This window comes from Saccopteryx bilineata, chromosome 8 (assembly GCF_036850765.1).
Source record: "Saccopteryx bilineata isolate mSacBil1 chromosome 8, mSacBil1_pri_phased_curated, whole genome shotgun sequence".
NCBI classification, from domain to species: Eukaryota; Metazoa; Chordata; class Mammalia; order Chiroptera; family Emballonuridae; genus Saccopteryx; species Saccopteryx bilineata.
The window spans coordinates 54,962,262-54,976,212 of record NC_089497.1 but is presented as its reverse complement, the minus strand read 5'-3'; the positions used below and the strand labels follow the sequence as shown (position 1 = coordinate 54,976,212).

Genomic DNA, 13,951 nt, shown 5'->3' with positions numbered 1-13,951 from the left:
TTTTTAAAATTTTTACTTTTTGGTCGCTAAGAGAACAATTCAGAGGCCAGAGTGCAAGGGGGTAAAGGACTGAATGGATTGGGTTAATATGGAAGCATTGACTGTAGGAGTTGTGTTACGTTTATTTTAAGAAGGAGGAACAATTATTTTTCCAAAACTGGAGTCAAGAAGTAACAAGTGGATGAAGATGCAGAATTTTAAAAGCTATAAAGAGGATTTGATTATAGGTGGAAAAGGTGTGATATGAGGGAATTTCATGAAATAGATTATTTGATGGGATTATGTGTTTAAAAACAAAAATTTGGGTTAATCAATGAGATGAATTGTATTTAGAATATATCATTTGGTCGCTAAATGATTTATTTCATAGCTTTCTGGTGGCACTTAACTAAACCCAGTGGATGTGTGTGGAGAAAACAGATTAAAGATGGTCTATCATTAGGAGTATCTGTGGTGAATATAATGGAAGGTCATGATATACTGGAAAGGGCAGTATTAAAATGGCTGATGGGCAGATTTAAATTTTGTAGGAAGACAAGTGAAGCTAAAAGGAGGTGAAGAGCAGGCCTAGAACTAGAAAAAAGTAGTTGTAGTTCAAAAAAGAAAGTTTCTAAAGTTACAGTTCTAGTGGTACAGCACTTCTAATAGATGCCCTCTTTTCAGTGTATTTGTGTGGGTGGAGGACAGAAGAAGGTTTTAGGAGACCAGGAAGGTCAGGGTGTAGAAAGTTCTTCAGCATTGTTTTTGAAGTCACTGAGAATAATGGCTGAATCTGGGACAAAGAAAAGAAGAATTGAAATCTTTGGGGAAGGAAGGTGGGGAGGGTTATTGTGGAGCTTGGTGATGTTGCAGATGGAATGGTTTTAAGTGAGTAATGTGAGCTGCGAAGAGATTTTTTTTTTAAATTTTTTAAGACTTTATTCATTTTAGAAAGGAGAGAGAGAGAGAGAAAGGGGAAGCAGGAAGCATCAACGCCCATATGTGCCTTGACCAGGCAAGCCCAGGGTTTTGAACTGGCGACCTCAGCATTCCAGGTCAATACTTTATTCACTGTGCCACCACAGGTCAGGCAAAGAGATTATTTATTTATTTATTTTTGTATTTTTCTGAAGCTGGAAACGGGGAGGCAGACAGACTCCTGCATGCGCCTGACCGGGATCCACCCGGCGCGCCCACCAGGGGGCGATGCTTTGCCCATCCGGGGCATCACTCTGTCCTGACTAGAGCCACTCTAGCGCCTGGGGCAGAGGCCAAGGAGCCATCCCCAGCGCCTGGGCCATCTTTGCTCCAATGGAGCCTTGGCTGCAGGAGGGGAAGAGAGAGACAGAGAGGAAGGAGAGGGGGAGGGGTGGAGAAGCAGATGGGCGCTTCTCCTGTGTGCCCTGGCCGGGAATCGAACCCGGGACCTCCGCATGCCAGGCTGACGCTCTACCACTGAGCCAACCGGCCAGGGCCCAGGCAAAGAGATTTTTTAGTGATTGAGAACAGTGGGAGTGTCCCTGGGGAACATGAAGCAGTTGGCCTTTTAACAAACTGAAGGAGTAGGAGAATGGATAGCTAAGCTGTGAGGGAAGAAGGTTGTCCAGGAAAAGCCAAGCTTGAGATAAAATGAGGAGGTGGTCACAACAATCCAGGCAAGAGATGATAGTGATCTGAATTATGATAGCATTGGGATGGAGATAAATAGATGGATTTGTTACATTCACCAGTTCTTTACATTTGTTTATAAATAATTATTCAGAATCATTGCCATTCATATGTAATATACTGATACACATTCAACTGAGAAATTTGTGGATTAGAAATGAGACAAGAAAAAAAAGATGAGGTAAAGATATACAGTACTAATACAAAAGGCAAAAGACCTGGAGTAATATGTTGACAAAGAATATGGACAAGCTGATAGAAGCTAGTCAGTGGATAATACCAAAATTTATGAGGGGAGTTGACCTGTAAAGGAATAAGAGTAAGGTGAGGAGTCTATATAGCTTAAAGCAGAGAAAATAGGGAGAAAACAATGCTACTTAGGAAATAACTAATGCCATGAGCCTGTCTTCTTTGTTGCATATATTAGGACAGTCCTTGCTACCCATGATGTTATAAAGGTGATTGTACATCATGCACAACTGTTTTGAAAATTTTTTATTTATTGATTTGAGAGAGAGAGACAAAGATCAATTTGTAGTTCCTGACTTATGCATTCATTGGTTGATTCCTGTATGTACTCTGACGGGGAATCAAACCTGCAACTGTGGCTATTGGGATGATGCTCTAGCAACTGAGCTACCAGGCCAGGGCCAAAACTATTTCTTTAAAAAAATAGCATAAATGATAGACATATTGAGATTATTTTTTAAAAGATTTTATTTATTGATTTTACAGAGAGAGGAGGTGGGGGGAGCAAGAAGTATCAACTTATAGTTGCTTTTCTTAGTTGTTCATTGGTTGTCTGTGGTATGTGCCTTGAACTGGCAAACGCAGCATTCCAGGTTGATGCTTTATCCACTGCGCCGCCACAGGCCAGGCACATTGAGATCTTTGATCTTTAGTATTTTTCTTTTCTTTTTTGACTTTAAATGACTTTTATTTTTTTTAGGGTTAAAAGGAGGCAGGTTTGCTCTCCATTCTCATTTCATTAATCACCTGGATGAGTGACTCTCAGTTTTACAGCTCTAAAAAATGCTTTCTTGTCTTATTTCTAGTTATCATTATCATTTCTTGAACATCTTTAAAGGAGCTATCTTGCCAATTCCAAAAACAAAATGTGTTTAAAACTGAAACCGTGCTGTTCTGCTTTTAAATCTTGAACATTAAAGGGTTTGAGATCTCGGTCATCTTCCATCGGTATTTAAGACCTAGACCAGTTCTCTCATTCTTTGGCTTTTGTCTTTGCTCTCAGACTTTTGTTGGTTAGTTGTAGTAGTATTCATTTATGTCAGACTTTGTCTTCTGTCAACTTTTCCCTTGTACTATCAAAGATTTGACTCTAAAGTGCATACCTAACTGTGGTTTTTGAGATTCTCTATCCTTGCTGTGGCCCTGGCAGCTGACATTTCAAACCATGATGGGACCGATGCTGTATGCTTCATACCCTTTGTATATGTACTATAGTCCTCACATGATTAACTCTTTCAACCTCTGAGGAAAGGATACTTTCTGACCCTCCAGATTTAATAATGAGAGGCCTTTGGGGTCTCATAGCTTTGAGAGCCTAAGAGTGCCAAGGGGTATCACTTGGCCCCCAACTCAGTCTTTGCTGTAACCTCCCTGATTTAGTCTAGAATTGTTTTTAGGACCGGCTTCAGATATAGGTGGGCCTTGGTTAGTAGGGGTATATTCAATGGGTTGTTTGGGTTAGATTAATTATGGATATCTTAAGGAAGGTGTTGGGAATGATTAAAGTGGAAATGGAGTTTAAGCATTAATTATATTAATTAAATATAGCTAAGTGATTTCACAGGATAGTGGTTGGATGCCTGGAAATCTTGGTTGGCATAGGGTTTCCTTTGTAAAGTTGAGAAGAGCCAATTTCCAAAGGATTATAATGAAATACACACTTGATGTTTTGCAGGGTCCTTTATATGTACACTTGTCAACACATACACACCTGCATGTATAGAGTGGTAGTGATAGTGTTAATTTGATTAGGTTTTATAATTAGTTTTTAGGGAAATTGGGTATGGTAGTTTTGAGTTATGAATGATTCAAATAAATTGGTAGAGAATATTTGGAAAGATCATTGTTAAGTGATGGGGATATGCTTAGGAAATGAGTTTTTTAGTGACTGGTGGCCTCTCTGAAGTAGGTTCACAAAATTTGAGAGCAATTTGGGGCAAATTTGTGTGTTAAAATGGAGAGTGTTAGCTTTCAGGGAATGAGGGAACAAACAAAAAATGCAGTGGTTGAGAAAGGTATGAATTATTTGGTTGAAGTTGATGCAAATTACAAAAGTTGTGGATTGGTTTTGAATAGGTTAGTGGGAGATGGAAGGGATTTATGAGGAAGCTTGTTACTATTAGAAAAGTAAATTTGGAAAGAGTAAAATTGGAAAGAAGACGTTTTAGAGAAAATTATTATTTAGGGAAAGTGCAGTTCTTAGGATAACTCGAAGGTAAGGGCAAACTAAAATGAGTGAATTAGTGTAGAGAAGTAAGAATAAGAGAAAGGCTTAAGAACAGGTTACTGAAAGAGATTTCTTACTGTAAGGAGTGTTGTGTTGGATTCTACTTTTGATGACTGGTTCAGTAAGGAAAAGGGGCTTAAACATCCCATGGTGTTTAGGGGTGGGGATTTTACCAAGGGTGATTATGCACAGTGGTTTTATTTCTGAAGAAACCTGGGAAGTAGGGAGCCCAGGCCCGACCCAGCAGCCGCACGGGGCGGGATTTTGCCGGCGCACGGCTAGCCGGCGGGCGGAGCTGCAGCGCGGAGCCGCGCGGGTTGTGGGCCCTGAACCGCCGCGTGGCCGCCAGAGCCGCCCGCGAGCGCGGCCGGGCGGGTGGGCCGTGGGCTGTCCGGATCCACGCACCCACGGGCTCCTCCGGGGGCTTTCCAATGAGTGAGCGGGCCCGGGGTCACGCGGTGGCGGCCGGGGGAGGGCCTTTCTGAGCGCCCCGACCAAACCTCCGCACGCGGCAGGCACGGCTTCCTTTTGTTGTGTGTGTACGTGTGTGAGTGCGCGCGCGTGCGTTAGAGCGCCCGTGTGCAGGGAGGCGGCGGGGAGCGCTGAGAAGCCGGGGCTTTTCCTGCCCGGCCGGCTGCCGCGCCCCGGCCTCGGCGGGCCGTGGGGCCTCCCGAACAGCGGTCTTCCGGGTCGGGCCCGCGGCGCCGTCAGGACCCCTTCCCCCGCGGCGTGATGGCAAACTTTGTGAGTGGCTTCGCGGCGGCTAACAAGTGTTTGTCTGACAGCGGAGAACGCTGAACATTAATGGGCACCCATTTTCCCTTCTAACCCTGTTTTTTTTCCCCCTTCAGATCTTCTGTTGGACTGCATTGCGTTTACAGTTTTATGGTGTATGAAAAGGTCAGATGTGTAACTTGGCCTAATAGACAGTTTTTACTTGCTATCAAGAGCGAAAATGTACGCAGGTGTCCGTATAATGGTTGCGCTAGTAAAATCTTAGTGGTCAGAACAACCCAGAGGCCTTTCCAGATTTAGGCTATGGGGCAAACTTGCTTTCCAGACTTTGTGAAGCACTTCTTACACTGCCAGCAAAGAACTACTGTGTAGTAGACTAAAAAGCCATGTAGAGTTAAAGTACTTCCCAACAGCTTGAATTGAAAGCAGCTTTTATTTTGGGTTTTACATAATAATTATGGCTTGAGCATTTTACATATAGAGTTTTGCAAAATTAAGCACGGTGATTAAAAAGAACCCATTTCTTACTGATTTTATAGAGGACAGTGGTAAAGGCACCACACAGTTTTGAAATTTCAAGTATGTTAAATGTTGCTATAAATAAAATCCTATTCAGATTTTTAGATTTAATACATCTAAAAATACGTTTGCAGTTGTCCTTTGGGTGTAGGAGGAAGTCCTGTATTTCTCAGTGCATGTTTCTGGGCAGATTTTCAGTATTGTCAGCATGATATGGGTATAGAACCTTAACCTGAGTGAATAATTTGCTTGAGATTACCAGTCTGTTTTGCAGCTGGGAATAGACTCTGGGTCTCTTATTCCCAGTCTGGTGACCTATCCAAGAATAGACTAAGGAAACTGGGTATTTGTGTTTGGTGGAAAATAATGGCTAAGTTGATTTTAATAGGATTAAAGAGTCAAAAAATGTATGTGTGAATGTTTTAATTTTCTGTTTAACATTTAAATGCAGTTTCTCCACACTGAATGCCTTTGGTTTTTCTTTAAATACATAAAGAACTTGAGAATATTCCTCATTGTTACTTTTCATGGCATTTGTAGCCCATTTACACTTGATTAAAACATAAATTTTTTTTTTTGTATTTAACTGGGTGGTTGTGTGTGTGTGTGTGTGTGTGTGTGTATTTTGCTGGTTAGAGAATAGCAGGTAACTTGAGAATGTTTAGCCTCACAAATGTTAAGGAGAAGAATAACTGTTAACTTCATTAATCTCTGATTTAAAAAAACCTGGCTTTATTGAGGATGCTCTTTATTTAGGATTGAATACCTGGATTTTCTCTTCAGCGTTATAAACTATTATTCTCATTTTTGTTGCTATTTTAGACCCACATGTTTGGTTAACCTTTTTTTTAGCAAGCTTCTTACAAAAGTTTTTCTTTTTGTAGTGTGAGTTGCAGTTTAACCTTGTTTTTATTCCTAGCCTTTTTTTTTTTTTTTTTTTAAAAAGATTTTATTTAGCCTGACCAGGCGGTGGCGCAGTGGCTAAAGCGTCGAACTGGGATGCGGAGGACCTCGGTTTGAGACCCGAGGTCGCCTGCCAGCTTGAGCACGGGCTCATCTGGTTTGAGCAAAGCTCACCAGCTTGAACCCAGGGTCGCTGGCTCGAGCAAGGGGTCACTCGGTCTGCTGAAAGCCCATGGTCAAGGCACATATGAGAAATCAATCAATGAACAACTAAGGAGCCACAATGAAGAATTGATGTTTCTTATCTCTCTCCCTTCCTGTCTGTCTGTCCCTCTCTCTGACTCTCTCTGTCTCTGCCACAAAAAATAAAAAATAAAATAAATAAAATAAAAAGATTTTATTTATAGATTTTTACAGGGAAAGGGAGTTGCTTCACTTGAGTTGTTTATTGATTGGTTGTCATATGTGCCTTGACCAGGCAAGCCCAGGGTTTCAAACAGGCGACCTTAGCGTTCCAGGTCCACACTTGATCCACTGCACCACCCAGGTCAGGCTATTTCTAGCCAGCCAGCTAGCCAGCCTGCTTTCTGTTTTTCTTTTCTCTTTTTCTTTCCTTTCCTTTCTTTTATTGATTTTTTTTTTCTGTATTTTTCTGAAGCCGAAAATGGGGAGAGACAGTCAGACAGACTCCTGCATGCGCCCGACCGGGATCCACCCGGCATGCCCACCAGGGGGTGATGCTCTGCCTGTCCCGGCATTGCTCTGTTGCGACCAGAGCCACTCTAGGGCCTGGGGCAGAGGCCTAGGAGCCATCCCCAGCGCCCGGGCCATCTTTGCTCCAGTGGAGCCTCGGCTATGGGAGGGGAAGAGAGAGACAGAGAGGAAGGAGAGGGGGAGGGGTGGAGAAGCAGATGGACGCTTCTCCTGTGTGCCCTGGCCGGGAATCGAACCCGGGACTTCTGCACATCAGGCCGATGCTTTACCACTTAGCCAACCGGCCAGGGCTCTTTTATTGATTTTTTTTTAGAGAGAGTAGAGAAAGGGAAAGAGAGAGAGAGGGAGAGAAATGGGGGAGCGAGAAGCATCAACACTCCCATATATGCCTTGACTGGGCAAGCCCGAGGTTTTGAACTAGCAACTTCAGCAGTTCAGATCAACACTGATCCACTCTGCCACCCCACACCACAGGTCAGGCTTCCTAGCCTTTCTTCTATATCACAGAAACAAAAATGGTCTTTCATCTTTCTTCCTATCTCCAAAGAACCCTCAACATTTTAAACCTAATACCAGAGGTTCTTCAACAGAAGTAATTTTGGCAATGTCTGAAGATATTTTTGATTGCAGTGGGGGATCCTACTGGTATCTGTTGGGTAGATGCTAACATACAACACACAGGATAGCCCCCACAACAAAGAATTTTCCAGTGAAAAATGTCAGTAGTGTTGATGTTGAAAAACCCTGGTGTAATATATAGAGAGTAATATTCTCCCAAACAATTTAAACCTGTAAAATTTATATGCATAGATATGTATTCTTTTATATAATTATAATATGACATTTCTATATTACATCTGTTATAAATGTTTTTTCACAGATGTCATTCAAATGATCATGGGTCAAAGGTTATGAAGTATATTTTAGAGCCTCATTACATAGCATTTTGGACTTGGAAGATTAGCAAGTATAACCCTTCCAGTATATACATAAAGAAATAGAATTTCAGAAAGATTGTGTCTTACCCAAAGTCCCACAGGTAATACAGAGCTCAGGTCTCTTGTTATTTTTATTACAATTTAATTTTAACTTATTTAATTAAAATTAAATTGCTACCAAGGGAAATGATATATCATTTTTATTTGGTATACAAATAAATTAATCAAATAAGAATAAGAAAAATTATAATAATTACATTGTGTCTGACTGGTGGTGACGCAGTGAATGGAGCATCAAGCTGGAATGTTGAGGTCCCAGGTTCGAAACCCTGGCTTGAGTGCAAGCTCATAAGGCTTGAGTGAAGGCCTGCCTGCTCGTGTGCAGGCTTCATCTTGAGTGTGGGGTTGCCAGCTTGAGTGTGGGATCATCGACATGATCCTGTGGTTGCTGGCTTGAGCCCAAAGGTTACTGGGTTGAGGCCCAAGGTTGCTGGCTTGAGTAAGGGGTCACTGGATCAGCTGGAGCCCCCCACCCATTAAGGCACATATGAGAAAGCAATCAATGAACAGCTAAAGTGCCACAACGACAACAGTGCTTTTCATCTCTCTCCCTTCCTGTCTCTGTCTCTCTTTCTAAAAACAAGCAAAAAAGAATAATTACATTGTGAGAGTCGCAGTATTCAGTGAATTGTTACTTTTTCAAATTCACACATGTTGAATTCTTCAGCATGACTTTGTAACCATTGTCAACTTTTCAACATCTGCTTTTAAAAAAAATGATAAAAATTTAAAAAGAACCTAGGTTCAAAACCCCGAGGTCATTGTCTTGAGTGGGGGCTCTTCTGGCTTGAATGCAGGCTCACCGAGCATGGGGTTGCTGGCTTGAGTGTGGGATCATAGACATGACTCCATGGTTGCTGGCTTGAGCCCAAGGTCACTGGCTTGAGCAAGGGGTAACTGGCTCAGCTGGAGGCTTCCCTGTCAAGGCACAGGTGAAAAAGCAATCAATAAACAACTAAACTGCTACAACAACAAGTTGATGCTTCTCATCTCCCTCCCTTCCTGTCTCTGTCTTTGTCTCTCTTGCTAAAAGAAAAAGAGTGAAAAAGACATGCAGGTTATTATTATTATAATAGCTTTATTAACTCAAAAGAATGTCACTCACTCCTGACCGGTGGGGGTGCAGTGGACTGAGCATGCTGAGGGCCCTGGTTTGAAACCCTGAGTTCGCTGGCTGGAGTGAGGGCTCGTTGACTTGAGGGCAGGCTTGCCAGCTTGAGTGCAGGGATGCTGGCTTGAGTGTGGGATCATGGACATGATTCCAGGGTGGCTGGCTTTGAGTCCAAGGTCATTGTCATGAAGACCAAGGTCGCTGGCTTGAGCAAGGGGTCACTGGCTTACCTTTAGCTCTGCTGTCAAGGCATATCTGAGAAGCAGTAAATGAACAACTAAGGTGCTGCAACAAAGAATTGATGCTTTCATCTCTCTCCCTTCCTGTATTTCTCTAGCTTAAAAAAAGAAAAGAAAAAAATGTCAAGTGTAAACTCACCTTTGCCCATCTCAGTATATATCAGTTAGACTCTTTCAGTTGATTCTGTTCTAGATATGGCCACTCTGCCTAAAAAAAATTGGTATAGGTTTTCCATTCTTTTACTTTCACTGTATGTTAGAATTTCTAATTACTAGCAACATATGGTTGGGTGATTACAAACATCTACCCCACCAGTCTTTGATTGGTTTGTGTAGACTGTCTGCACTTCAGTTAATTATTGGTATACTAGCACTTAAGCCTGCCATTTCATTATTTGTTTTTGACTTATTTTCTGTTTGTCCCCCCCCCCCCTTTTCTTGCCTTCCTGCAGACTACTTGAACATTTTTTAGGATTCCATTTTTTTTTTAAGATTTTTTTATTTATTCATTATAGAGAGGGGAGAGAGAGTAAGAGAGAGAGAGAGAGAGAGAGAGAGAGAGAGAGAGAGAAGGGGGGAGGAGCAGGAAGCATCAACTCCCATATGTACCTTGACCAGGCAAGCCCAGGGTTTTGAACAGGCAACCTCAGCGTTTCCAGGTTGACGCTTTATCCACTGCGCCACCACAGGTCAGGCCAGGATTCCATTTTTATAAAAGACCTATTTATAAAGTTTTAAAATCTGTTTTGCAGTAGTTTTTGTAGATGATTTTAGTTACTGCTGAATGCATGTGACTTTTAATGGTCTACCAGTATCAACATTTTATTTCTTCAACTGAAGTGTTGAAACTTCATTTCTATTATACCTTTTTCTTCTCAGCTTTGAAATATAATTGTCTTGTGTATCAAGTGGTGCTATAATTTTTGTTTCAGTCATCAAATATAATTTATAAAACTATTGATGGAAAAGATAAACTGTGTGTATACTTGTATGTTGTCTGGAAACTTCTCATCAGCCAGTTTTTTTGGGGGGGTTCAACTGCTAGTGACACATTCTTTTAGTTTTTCTTCTTTTGAGAATACTTTTAAAAAATTTTCCCTTTGTTTTTGCTGTTGCCTAGTTGTTTTCTAGTACTCAAAAATGCACCTTTTTGGCCTCTGGTTTCAGATGAGAAATCTGGTGTCATTTGAATGTATTCCCCTAAAATTAATATGTTGAAATCCTAATGCCCGATATGATGGTATTAGGAACTAGGGGTTTGGGGAGGTTATTAGGTCATGAGCAGGGAGTCCTCATGAATGGGGTTACTGCTGTGATGAAAGAGGTCCCCTTTCTGCCATCTGAGCAAGAGGGCCCTCACCTGAACATGTTGGGGCACTGATCTTGGACTTTTAGCCCCCCGAATGGTGAGAAGTAAATTTCTGTTGTTTATAAGATAGGGTTTGTTGGAATTTTGTTACAGCAGCCTGAATAGACTAAGATGAAGATTAGTTTCCCTGGGTAAGAATTATTGGTTGGCAGTTCTTTTTTTCTAGTACTCAAAAATGCCACCTTTTTGGCCTCTGGTTTCAGATGAGAAATCTGGTGTCATTTGAATTGTTTTATTATAGGCAATATATCCTTAATGTCTGCCTACCTTCAAAGTTTTTTTTATTATTTTTGTCCTTAGTTTTTGCACATTTAATTATTGGTGTAAATTTCTTTGGGTTTATTCTGTTTTGGGTTTGCTCAGTTTTTTGGACCTATAAGTTTGTATTTGCCATATTTGAGATGTTTTTAGCCATTGTTTCTTAAAATACTGTTTTAGCCCTTCTCTTGTTTTCCTTTCTTTCTGGGGCTTCAGTGATATGAGTCTTTGTTTATTGCCCCAAGTTCCCCGGGACTCTTAATTTTTTTCAGTCTGTTTGTCTCTTGTTCAGATTGGGTGAGTTCCATTTTTCCGTTCTCAAGTTCATTGATTCTCTTCCCTATCATCTCCATGTTTGTATTGAGCCATTTCAGTGAGTTTTAAAATTTTCTGTTACAGTAGTTTCCCCTCATCTGTACTTTTGTTTTCCATGGTTTCAGCTATCCATGGTAAACTGAAGTCTGAAAATATAAAGATTACCCAACCATCAACATTGTCTGCTGCTGACATTTAGCCATCAACATTGTTATGGCTTGATGGTCCAGGATCACCAGCAGCAGAAGATCCTCCTTCTGACATGTCTTCAGAGGTCAATAATAGCCTGATGCTGCATCATATTGCCTCTGTCACTCACATTACTTCATCTCAGCACATAGGCCTTTTATCATCTTACATCATCACAAGAAGGAGAGTGAGTGCAGTACAATACTATATTTTGAGAGAAGACCACATTCACATATCTTTCAATATATTGCTATAATTATTTTTATTAGTTATTTTCATTCATCGCTGTGCCTAGTTTATAAGTTAAACTTTATTATAGGTATGTATGTATATATAGGAAAAAGCATAGCATATGTAGGGTTTGATATTATCCGTGACTTCAGGCATCTATTGGAGTCTTGGAACATACCCCTCACAAATAAAGGGGGAGACTATTGTGTTGTATTTAGTTCTGTAATTTCCTTTTGCTTTTTTATAGCTTCTGTTTATTTGCTGAGAGTTACCATTTTTTTTTACTTATTTCAGGAAAATTTATAATTGATTGCTGAAACATTTTTATTATTATTTTTTGTTTGTTTTGTTTTTTATAAATTTATGTTTACGCGATAATAGCCTTCTGCATCAGTCCAGTTATCCCTGAGATTAGGATTCTCTTGAAACATTTTTTTTATTATTTCTTTAAAATTCTTATTAGATAATTCCAACATCTGATTCATTTCTTTTTCACTCACATTGTGATTTTTCTTGTGTCATTTCTATTTTATCTATTATGTTAGAGGGTTCTGGGCCCTGTTAACATTTTTTATTTTAGCAGGCAATCAGTCACCCTGTATAAGTTTAGCATACAGATCTTGGTGCACTTTTGTTGACTGTGGTTCCAATGACAGTATAATTTTCAGGGTCTTTATGGTTAGTTTAATTAATCTGATGCTGCTGGGCTCCCACTGGTCCTTGCTAGTGCTTCCAGAGGGAGCAAAAGGGATTTCCTCGTGCTGGGCTTCTGGGTTTCTGTAGATGGGAGAGGATTGTGGTGGGATCCTCCTACTTGTCCCCTGTACCCCAACACTCTCTTGGCCCAGTCTGGGCCAGTTGCTGTGTCTGGGTTCCCCAGTTTCTAGGCAGAAAACAGGAGTCTCGGATCAGGTGGAGAAAGAAGAGTTGCTTCTCTTGGTGTTTGCTGTGCTTCTATTATTATTATTTTTACAGAGACAGTCAGAGAGAGGGATAGACAGGGACAGACAGACAGGAACAGAGAGATGAGAAGCATCAATCATTAGTTTTTCATTGCCCGTTGCAACACCTTAGTTGTTCATTGATTGCTTTCTCATATGTGCCTTGACTGCGGGCCTTCAGCAGACCGAGTAGCCCCTTGCTTGAGCCAGCAACCTTGGGCTCAAACCAGATGAGCCCGCGCTCAAGCTAGCAACCTCAGGGTCTCGAACCTGGGTCTTCCGCATCCCAGTCCAACGCTCTATCCACTGCGCCACCGCCTGGTCAGGCTTGCTGTGCTTCTAATTGATCTCCCTCCATATGGCAGAGGGACTCCCATTTAATTTGGGGGAGGAATGTGACTGTCTGGTCTGCCTTCATTGCTGAGTTGGTGGTTGGGAAGTGTTTGTTTGGATTGCCTTCATTTGGGTATAGGGGCTTAAAACACCCTTTTGTTTCTTCAGTCTTGATATCTCAAACTGGTTTGCTGCCTTTTTATCATTTTTCAGAGTTTTCCTTTGGTTGTTTCTTGTATTTTGGCTGTGTTTGGTGAGGAGGGGCAGGGAAAAACAGATCTACGACATCCTATCTAGACAGAAAGTTCAGTGTTTTTGTGTACATGCATGATCTCCATCCAGTGGATTATTTCAGTTTTGAAAATAATGGTATATACATTTGTGCTTTGTGATATTGTAAGCACTATCTAAATATTTGCTTCAATTATAATTCACAATATTGGACATCTAAGAAGTTTTGGGAAAGTCAGTTATAACCAGTTCAAGAGGGTGCCAGGGAGTAGATGCATGCAATTTTACTAGGCCTCCACACATAATTAGAATTTTGATATGTAGTTAATTAAACTGAGGTTATAAGTCTGGGTATTTTCTTTGAAGATGTGTTTGTGTACTTGATTATTTTTGTATAAGATGTTTAATAATTCCAATAATACATAACAGTATTTTAATATTAATAAACATTTTTCAAAACAATAGTGCCAATCTTACATTGTTTCTGTTTCATAGATTGAAAAGAGATGTGTTCTTTTACATTTTCTTTTTCTATTTGAGAATAAATTAACCCCAAATAAGAAAATGTCTATTCTACATTATTAGAAGCTAATGTTTCTAAACAGTAAGTTAACTTGCTCAATTGACTTCTTTTAAAAAAACCCCAACAATCTCACTAACATGTTTCATGAATTCTTCGGACTTAATATCGTTACTACAATTACAGAGAAATCACTGGGCTCCTTTATTTCCACTTGAGATA

At 40.7% G+C, this 13,951-nt stretch overlaps 1 protein-coding gene and 1 non-coding gene across 4 annotated transcripts in view; one reads left to right on the top strand and one right to left on the bottom strand.

Moving 5' to 3' along the window:
• Positions 1-13,951, top strand: part of ZNF148 (zinc finger protein 148) — a 124,657-nt gene that overhangs the window by 12,532 nt on the left and 98,174 nt on the right. The window contains exon 1 of one of the 3 annotated variants that reach the window (XM_066240758.1): positions 4,463-4,867. The exons of the other annotated variants lie outside the window; for them this stretch is intronic. The gene's annotated coding sequence lies outside the window, so the exon portion shown is untranslated. Of the gene's footprint in view, positions 1-4,462; positions 4,868-13,951 lie in introns of those variants that run through there. 3 annotated transcript variants of the gene reach the window in all.
• TRNAI-GAU (transfer RNA isoleucine (anticodon GAU)) lies at positions 7,210-7,285 on the bottom strand. Its single transcript has one exon. It is a non-coding gene; the product is annotated as a tRNA-Ile (tRNA).